This window comes from Panthera leo, chromosome E2 (assembly GCF_018350215.1).
Source record: "Panthera leo isolate Ple1 chromosome E2, P.leo_Ple1_pat1.1, whole genome shotgun sequence".
In the NCBI taxonomy this organism is placed as follows: domain Eukaryota; kingdom Metazoa; phylum Chordata; class Mammalia; order Carnivora; family Felidae; genus Panthera; species Panthera leo.
The window spans coordinates 14,627,317-14,636,071 of NC_056693.1; the positions used below are offsets into that span (position 1 = coordinate 14,627,317).

At 45.6% G+C, this 8,755-nt stretch overlaps 1 long non-coding RNA gene across 1 annotated transcript; it reads left to right on the top strand.

Annotated features, from left to right (window-relative positions):
• Positions 1–65: 65 nt before the first annotated feature.
• On the top strand, positions 66–8,536 carry LOC122208709. Its single transcript, XR_006197334.1, has 3 exons — positions 66–225; positions 7,070–7,369; positions 8,104–8,536. It is a non-coding gene; the product is annotated as an uncharacterized LOC122208709 (long non-coding RNA).
• The last annotated feature ends 219 nt before the right edge of the window (positions 8,537–8,755 follow it).

The following is an 8,755-nucleotide window of genomic DNA, read 5'->3' on the forward strand; positions in this document are numbered from 1 at the left end:
ATCCATTCAACACGTGCTCCTTGAGAACCTGTTCTGTGCCCCATGCTGTGCAGGGCCCTGGGATAAAGCGGTGATTCCAGACTTCATCTCTGACCTCAAATGGTGGAGGAAAACAAATGGAAGTCAAAATGGATAAAACGTTCAAAAATTTCACTCTGGGAAAAAGAGAAAACACGCAGGATACAGAGAGAAACAGTAAACTGGGAAGGCAATTGAATCCAGAAGGTGAAGGATGGGCTCTGTGCGTTGGGCAGCTACTGGTGAGACCTCGCAGGGTGGGGATGAGGTTCCGGGGATGGGAGGTGCATGGGGAAGCCCCTCAAACAAAGCAGCAGCAGACAAGGGTCAAGATCTTGGCAGAGCCTAAATGGTAGACATTCTTGTAACTTCTGTTAGAGTTTGGATTTGGGATGGTTGAAAGACCAGGGAGAATTCTGAGCAAGGGAACTTAACCGATACATTGCATTTTTAAAAAACTTATGCCTCCTGGGGTGCCTAGGTGGCTCAGTTGGCTAAGCATCTGACTCTTGATTTGGGCTCAGGTCATAATCTCACAGTCCATGGGTTTGAGCCCCGCATCCATCAGTGCAGTTGAAGCTGTTAGCGCAGAGCCTGCTTGGGATTCTCTCTCCCCTGCCCCACCCTCTCTCTCTGCCCCTCCCTGATCTCTATCTCTCTCTAAAAACAAATAAACTTTAAAAATATCATGCCTCCCTCTTCCCTCTTACCTTCCCTTTCCCTGTTTCTCGGTTCTGCATTTTCTCCACCTCTCAGGTGACCTATTTGCTCATTTATTTATTCCTCCCCATGGTGTTCTTCTCCAAGACAGGCCTTATTCATAGGGGGGGTCTCACTTGATAGGCGAATTGGCTCTAGTTCCTAGTCATCCGCCCTGGAGGCCCCGCACCCATTGTGGACCCAACATCTCTGAAGTGGAGCTGGGACTCTGGCCCTGGCCCATCTCACCTGCCCCCCACTCCACCCTCATCCCTCATCTCCACATGCTCGTCAGCCTGGCTTGGAGAGGTCTTGAAAGAGCCCAAGAACATTGACTCTGGAAACATTGTCGGTAGCCCAAAACGATTGAAGCACCCAACTGTGTCTCATACAAGAAGAAAATTCAGGGAACTTTTTGAAGTGATCAATGGTAGAAACACCTTCCAAATATCTATTCAAAAGGGTAAAAGCAGGCCTTGAATTTTCCATGTAAATTTTAGAATTGATCCCCAGAATCTCCTTGAGAAGCCAATGAGGATAAAAGAGCGTGATGTATTCAAAGGGTATGAATGTCAAAATAGCAGAGGATTTTGCAGGTATTTATGTTTAAAAACAGGAGTGCCTAGACGGCTCGGTTAGTTGGGCATCCGACTTCAGCTCAGGTCATGATCTTGAGGTCCATAAGTTTGAGCCCCGCATTGGGCTCTGTGCTGCCAGCTCAGAGCCTGGAGCCCGCTCGGATTCTGTGTCTCCCTCTCTCTTCCCCTTCCTGTCTTTCTCTCTCTCTCAAAAATAAATAAACATTAAACATTAAAAATAAATAAATAGTAAAAACAGGGGCACCTGGGTGACTCAGTTGGTTAGGCATCCAACTCTTGATTTCGGCTCAGGTCATGGTCTCACAGTTTGTGAGTTGAAGCCCCATATCAGGCTCCATGCTGACAGCGCAGAGCCTGCTTGGATCCTATCTCTCTGACCCTCCTGTGCTCTCTCTCTCTCTCTCTGTCTCAAAATAAGTAAAATAAGCTTTCAAAAAATAAAAAATAAAATCCTGCCCCTTCTTTATTTGTTTACCTAATAGTTATTCAAGTGACTACTCTGCCATGTCTTGTTCTCGTGAATAGAAAAATCAGGATTTGGAGAAATAGAGCTTGTCCTGCCCTCAAAGCACTGGCACCCTAGGGAGGGAAGCAGAAAATAAATGAGCAAACAAACCAATAAATAGTTTCTGGTCGTGATAGATACTGGTATTATGGAGGCCACCAGCGGCACTGGTTAGAGCACATTAGATTGGCGACCCAAGCAAGACAGCTCTGATGAAGTGTCTTTTTTACTGAAGGATAAGGAAGAGCATTCTAAGCAAATGGAACAGCAAACTCGAAGGCTCAGACACATGGAAAACCTGTTGATGTCTGGGTTGGGGGGGGCGGGCAGAAGGGCGCTGTGGAGACAGGGGTCATGGGAGAAGATGAAGCTGGAGAGGCAGACCAAGGCCAGGTCACGGTGAAGGAGTTTGGACTTTATTCCGGGAAGTAGAACACCATTTAAGGGGCCTCTGGAGATCAAGAAGACACCAGTCCACGCTCTTACCATGAGGTACTTGAGAAGTGAGAGACAAAGTAACCTCAATTTGACAGGGCCACACAGGTGCCAGGGGTTCACCTGATAGGCTGGGTCGAGTTGGGGCTGGAAAGAGTTTGAAGTTCACGTCCCTCCCTCAAGATGTTCTCTTCGTGTTCCATCTGCTTTGAGCATCAGCTCCCCTGACCCCGTTCACTAATTTCTCATAAAACCCTCTCTGACCCCCCGGGCCAGGTCAGGACCTCTGTTTTATGCTGCCAACATTCTTGTTCTTCATTATAAACTTGATGGGTTGATTTGCATGGGTTCTGATAACTCCTTCTCTCCCCAGAGATCCTCAAAGCCATGCAGAGGACCCAGCCCATGGTCAGCCCAAAGTCAGGCACTTAACCGACTAAGCCACCCAGGTGCCCCTAATTTAATTTTTAAATTTTATTTATTTAAGTAATCTCTACACCCAATATAGGGCTTGAACTCACAACCCGAAGATCAAGAGTTGCAGCTCTTCTGACTAAGCCAGCCAGGTGCCCCTAGATATAATTTCATTTAAAAATTATTTTATTTTATTTTTGAGAGAGTGAGAGAGAGAGAGACAATGAGAGCAGGGAGGGGCAGAGAGATATGGAGACAGAATCCAAAGCAGGCTCCAGGCTCTGAGCTGTCAGCACAGAGCCTGACGTGGGGCTCAAACTCACGAACTGTGAGATCATGACCTGAGCCAAAGTCAGACACCCAACTGACTGAGCCACCCAGGCACCCCTAGATTTAATTTAATTTTTAATGTTTTCTGAAATTGTGTTCTTTCCATAATTTGGAGCGAATTTGGTTTAATAGAGGTCATTTGTAATCCTGTAAAAATTACAGATGAGTCACACCACGGGAGAGGATAGCTAGATCTTCACCCATTGTATTTACTCTTTCCCAAGCATGTAGAAAAAATACATGGGCATGGGGGACTCGTGGCTGGCTCAGTCAGTAAAGCCTGCAACTCTTGATCTTGGGGTTGTGAGTTCAAGCCCTGTTGGGTATAGGGATTACTTAAAAGATAAAATCTGTGGGGAATTAAGCTTAGGAATTCCCTGAGCCTGCACTGATGGGTTAACAAGGCATAAAGAATCACAAAGCCATAGAATGCTCATACCCAAGTTTGGGTAAACAAGTATAGATAAATAGGTGGGGGTGGGGGTGGGGGAGGGCAAAGGCCCCCAAGATGGAGGGGGTACAAAGGCCTCCAGGATAGAGAGGGTGGGGCAAAGGCCCCAGCACAAAGGTATATGAGGTAAATAAGATTAGGTATTCAGGGCACATACACCCCCTAACTTAGTACTATAGTAGAAAGCTGTTTTCACAGGAAGGAAGGAAGGACCAAATTAGATAAACAGGCAAATAGGGCTATAGACCAATGCGGGTGAAGCTGCCCAGAGTGGAGCTAATTAGCAAAAGAAAGGTGCCTTGTTAATCCTGAGGTTACATGCTCTATCTGTCTTATCCCCTAGGCTGGCTAAGATAAACAGACATGGCCATTAACATCCATCTACCCAGTGCCAGGATTTTGGTTTATATTGACCCAAACCCCTAACACCATATATCTTCAAACCCCCTTTCCCTCATGCCAATGAGTTTATGTTCACAGATCCATTGTCTCTTTGTGCACGTCCATCACGTTTGTAAGCCTTCTGATCTTAATAAATACAGAGCAAGGATCCTTATTCGGGGCTCTTATCTTTTCCCAGACATTAGCCATCTCTCACATTTTAATCCTGCGTCTGCTTTTTTGCTGGACAAGAAAGAACTTTAGACCCAGAGTCTATGACAAAAATCTTGAAAGAAGAAAAAGAAAGAAAGAAAGAAAGAAAGAAAGAAAGAAAGAAAGAAAGAAAGAAAGAACACATGGGGATACTGATCTATACCTTTCCTTTTTTGTGATATCTTTATCTGGCTTTGGTAGCAGGGTCATGGCCTGAAAAAATGTTTTGTAGAATTCAGCAACAAAGCCATCTGGTCTAGGGTTTTTCCTTGTTGGGAGATGACTGATTCAATCTCTTTACTTTTATGGGTTTATTCATATTTTATATTTCTTTTTGAGCCTGTTTTGGTAATTTGTACATTTCTAGGAATTATACATTTCCCCTGGCTTATCTAATATAGCCATATAATTGTTTATAATATTCTGGTATAACCTTACTTATTTTGTTAAAGCTGGTAGTAATGTCACCATTTTTATTTCTGATCTTAGAAATTTGAGTCTTTATTCAAAGTCGGTCCAGCCAACAGTTGGTCAATTTTTTCAATTTTTTAAAAATGTTTACTTATTTTTGAGAGAGAGAGAGAGAGAGAGCATGCAGGGGGAGGAGCAGAGAGAGAGGGGGACAGAGGATCCTAAATAGGTTCCACGCTGACAGCTGCGAACCCAATGTGGGGCTGGAACTCACAAACCGTGAGATCATGACCTGAGCCGAAGTAAGACGCTCAACTGCCTGAGCCACACAGCTGCCCCTGTCAATCTTATTAAAGAACGAACTTTTGGTTTCATTGACGCTATTCTTTTTTGTTGTCTCTATTTCATTGATCTCTGCTCTAATCTTGTCTCCTTCCTTCTGCTAGCTTTGGGTTTAGTGTGCTCTTCTTTTTTTATTTCCCCTTAGCATAAAGCAAGGTTATTGATTTGAGTCAATAAACACAGATAAGAATGCTTAGGGGGCATCTGGGTGGCTCACTCGGTTGAGCGTTCAACTTTGGCTCAGGTCACAATCTTGAGGGTTTGTGAGTTCGAGCCCCGCATCGAGCTCTCTGATGTCAGGGTGGAGTCTGCTTCAGATCCTCTGTCCTCTTCGCTCTCTGTTCCTCTAGCGCTCGTGCTCTCTTTCAAAACTAAACATTAAAAAAAAAAAAAAAATGCTTACTAATGTGATGCTATGTCATGGGTTTTCACTACCCCACTTACCACTAGCAATGGGTCTTTATTGTGACCAGAGCAATAAAATTTCCCATAATAAGGGTCCAGCTGCCTTTTAGGATTTTTCCAGCATCTGCTTGGTTTCCACCCTTCCCTCTTAGCTGTGCAGTGTTTCTTCATACTCTCTGCCTAGGAAAGAAAAGAAAGTATTTTTTCATCTTCTCTCATCCCTCATGTTAAGAAGCCACCCTCTTGGGGTGCCTGGGTGGCTCAGTCTGTTAAGCATGTCAGCTAAGTCTGTCAGCTCAGGTCATGATCTCACAGTCTGTGGGTTCGAGCCCCACCTAGGGCTCTGCACTGACAGCTTGGAGCCTGCCTGGGATTCTCTCTCTCCCTCTCTCTCTGCCCCTCCCCCACATGTTCTCTCTCTCTCTCTCTCTCTCTCTCAAAAATAAATAAATAAACTTAAAAAAAAAAAAGCCACCCTCTTGGCATTAATTTCCCTGCAGTGAGGGTTTGCGAGTGTATGGGTGCTGAGAGGGCTTCGCGGGGGTGTTGGGCCAAAAGTCAAAGACGCCCAGTGGCAGGCAGAGAAAGGTCCCGAGGAAAGGGCTGTGGGCTCACACCCACTTGAAGCCAGCAGGAAATCTGTGCGGCCCTGGTCGCCTCAGTAAAGCAGTAACGGTGCTGTAAAGGTGAGCCTGAGGTTATAACGGGATGCAGATAAAGCCTGATATACTGGCTTCCTTTCAGTTCCTACTCACACCAAGCTCATTCCTGTGCTTGGAGCCCTTCCCATGACAACTGTCCTGGAAACTTCCCAAAATGACATTAACAAGGCAGGGAGAATGTTCTAGATTAAAAGAGACTAAAGAGAGCAACCCTACGGAATGCCCGGCACTTGATTGGATTCTGGGTTTTAAAACTGCTATAAAAGGGGGGCTCCTGGGTGGCTCAGTTAAGCATCTGACTCCGGGTTTCAGCTCAGGTCGTGATCTCATGCTTCGTGGAATCCAGCCCCGAATAGGCTCCATGTGCCGACAGCGTGGAGCCTGGTTGGGATTCCCTCTCTCTCCCTTGATCTCTGCCACTCCCCTGCTCATGTTCAAGCACTCGCTCCCTCGCGCTCTCTCTCTCTCTTAAAATAAATAAACTTTAAATTTTTGTTAAAAATAAAACTGCTATAAAGGACATGCTTTTGGATGATTGGAGACATTAAAAAAATTTTGTTTAATGTTTATTTATTTTTAACAGAGAGAGACAGAGCACGAGTGGGGGAGGGGCAGAGAGAGAGGGAGACACAGAATCCAAAACAGGCTCCAGGCTTCCAGCTGTCAGCACAGAGCCTGACGAGGGGCTCAAACGCACAGACCTCGAGGTCATGACCTGGGCCAAAGTCGGAAGCTCAACCAGCCAAGCCACCCAGGTGCTGACAATTGGGGACATTTAAATGCAGACTGTGTATTCGTCTCTAATTCTTCAGCAGCCTCAGAGCAGAAACGCTAGGGAAGATACAACAATGGGAGCTTAGTGCCGGCCAAGGGGAGGGGATCTGGTTAACACCTTCAGCTAAAGTCGGAGCCCCAGAGGGATACACCCTAGGGGAAGGGGTGTACCAATCAGCTCTCAAAGGAACCAAAGACTGAGCCTGATCAGCTCAGACACTATTTGGATTAAAAGAATCTGCCTCCCCCACCCCCACCCCCCCATTCTCACTGTGTGAGAACCTGATCCACTTGAGACAAAGATAATACCTTTTCAAGTTGGAACTATGCCTCCAGCTCCATGACAAGAGTTAACACCCATTGGGTATTTACTTCATGCCAGATATGGTTCTAAGGTGCTTTCGTATATTATTTCCTTTAATCTCCACAGAAACCCTGTAATGCAGGTCTGGCACTGGTTTTACAGATGACGACCATAAGGGACAGACGTCTCAAGGAACTGGTTCCTACCCCTGAGCTAACAAGTGGCAGAATCAGGTTCTGAATCCAGCCGATGCGGGTCCAACATTTCCCGCCTTAATTGCAATGCTAGTCATGGTTATCAGCCTCTCATCTGATCTTGAGGCTTGTGCATCTTGACTTCTGATCTCATCGTGACTATCGCAAAGGATCACTAAATCTCCAAAGTCAAAGTCCCGCTTGCTCAGGGAACCAGTCCCCTTCCCTCCAGGTAGGTCAGGCGTGGCCTTTCCCCATCTCTGTCAGATCCTAGACCCAGTTCTCAACGTCTCCCAGTGGTGGGAGCCAGGACTCAGTGCCCTGCCCCCCAACACCCCATTCTCCAGGATGTGGTAAGAGGTTTTCTTTCAAATGCACATCGAAGCACGTCACAACCTCTCGTCACACCCTCTCATCACACGCCAGTGTGATATTTCCTTGCTTTATCAGCTCAGAGGACCTAAAAGTAGCAACGGTCACACCCACCACCCAGATCAGACACAAGGAGTGAGTGACAGGGTCACATCTTAAAAGACATTTGTAACAATATCCTTACATAGTACTTACTACATGGCCAAAACCCTTTCCCAATTTCAGACAGCTAAACCAAAGATGTCGGGTATCTGTCAACTGCCGCAGAATTATAATGGTGGCTGTGGGGGAAGGGAGGGTTACTTTGTAATTTGAGGAACGTCGGGTGAAGAGTTGCCCTCAAAGAATGCCTTTTCCTTCCCGTAGGCAAAGATTTATTTGCGAGACTTTTCCAGTTTCTGTGGGCAGACACAAGTCTGGAAATGAATTGTCAGGGTTTTAGACCAAGGAGGATAGCATTTGTTAGAACAAGCAACTCATACACATGGATGACAGTGACCAGACTCCTGTCTTGCTGTTGTTCGAGATAACAAAACAGCAAAGCGTCCCAAAATGTATTGGCTTCAAACAGTAATTTATGATTCCCTCGTCCAGTTTTGCAGGTGTAATACAGCCATGGGTCGTGCACCGCGTGGTTTTTATCAGATCACAGTGGGGACTCAAGTTTTCGGAAGGATACACCAGGCTGGGCTTCCACATGGATGTGTTTGCTCACGTCTCACACTTCACTTGGTATGGCTAGAACACGGCCGTCTTAGACTTCCTCAAATCCCAAGGATCTCATGGTTTCTGGACTTAATGGTGACTGGCTTCTACCACAGTGAGCCTATATGCTATCCAGTCTCCTCCATTTTTCTTGCTTCTTCCAGCTGACTAACCCCCACAGGGAAGTGGGGTTAACACAAATGAAATGTCTGGGTTTTTGTTTTTTTTAAATGGTGCTTTTGTGAATTATCACAGTTTCTTTCTTGAAGCTTGAAACGCCTGGAAATAAAGTAACAGTATATTCCGCGGGGGTTCCCAGTAATACAGTGCCATCATTGACAAAGCACAGCAATCCAGGCACATTAGTTGCTAAACGTCTTCATATTTTCCCAGGACACAAATACAGAGAGAAATGGACAAATCCACCATCACTGTGAACAATTTTAACACATCTCTCTTATAAATTGATAGCTCAAACATGTAAAAGTATAAAATGATTAAGCAAAACAACTAAGGAAATTGGCCTAAGAAAGTTACACAG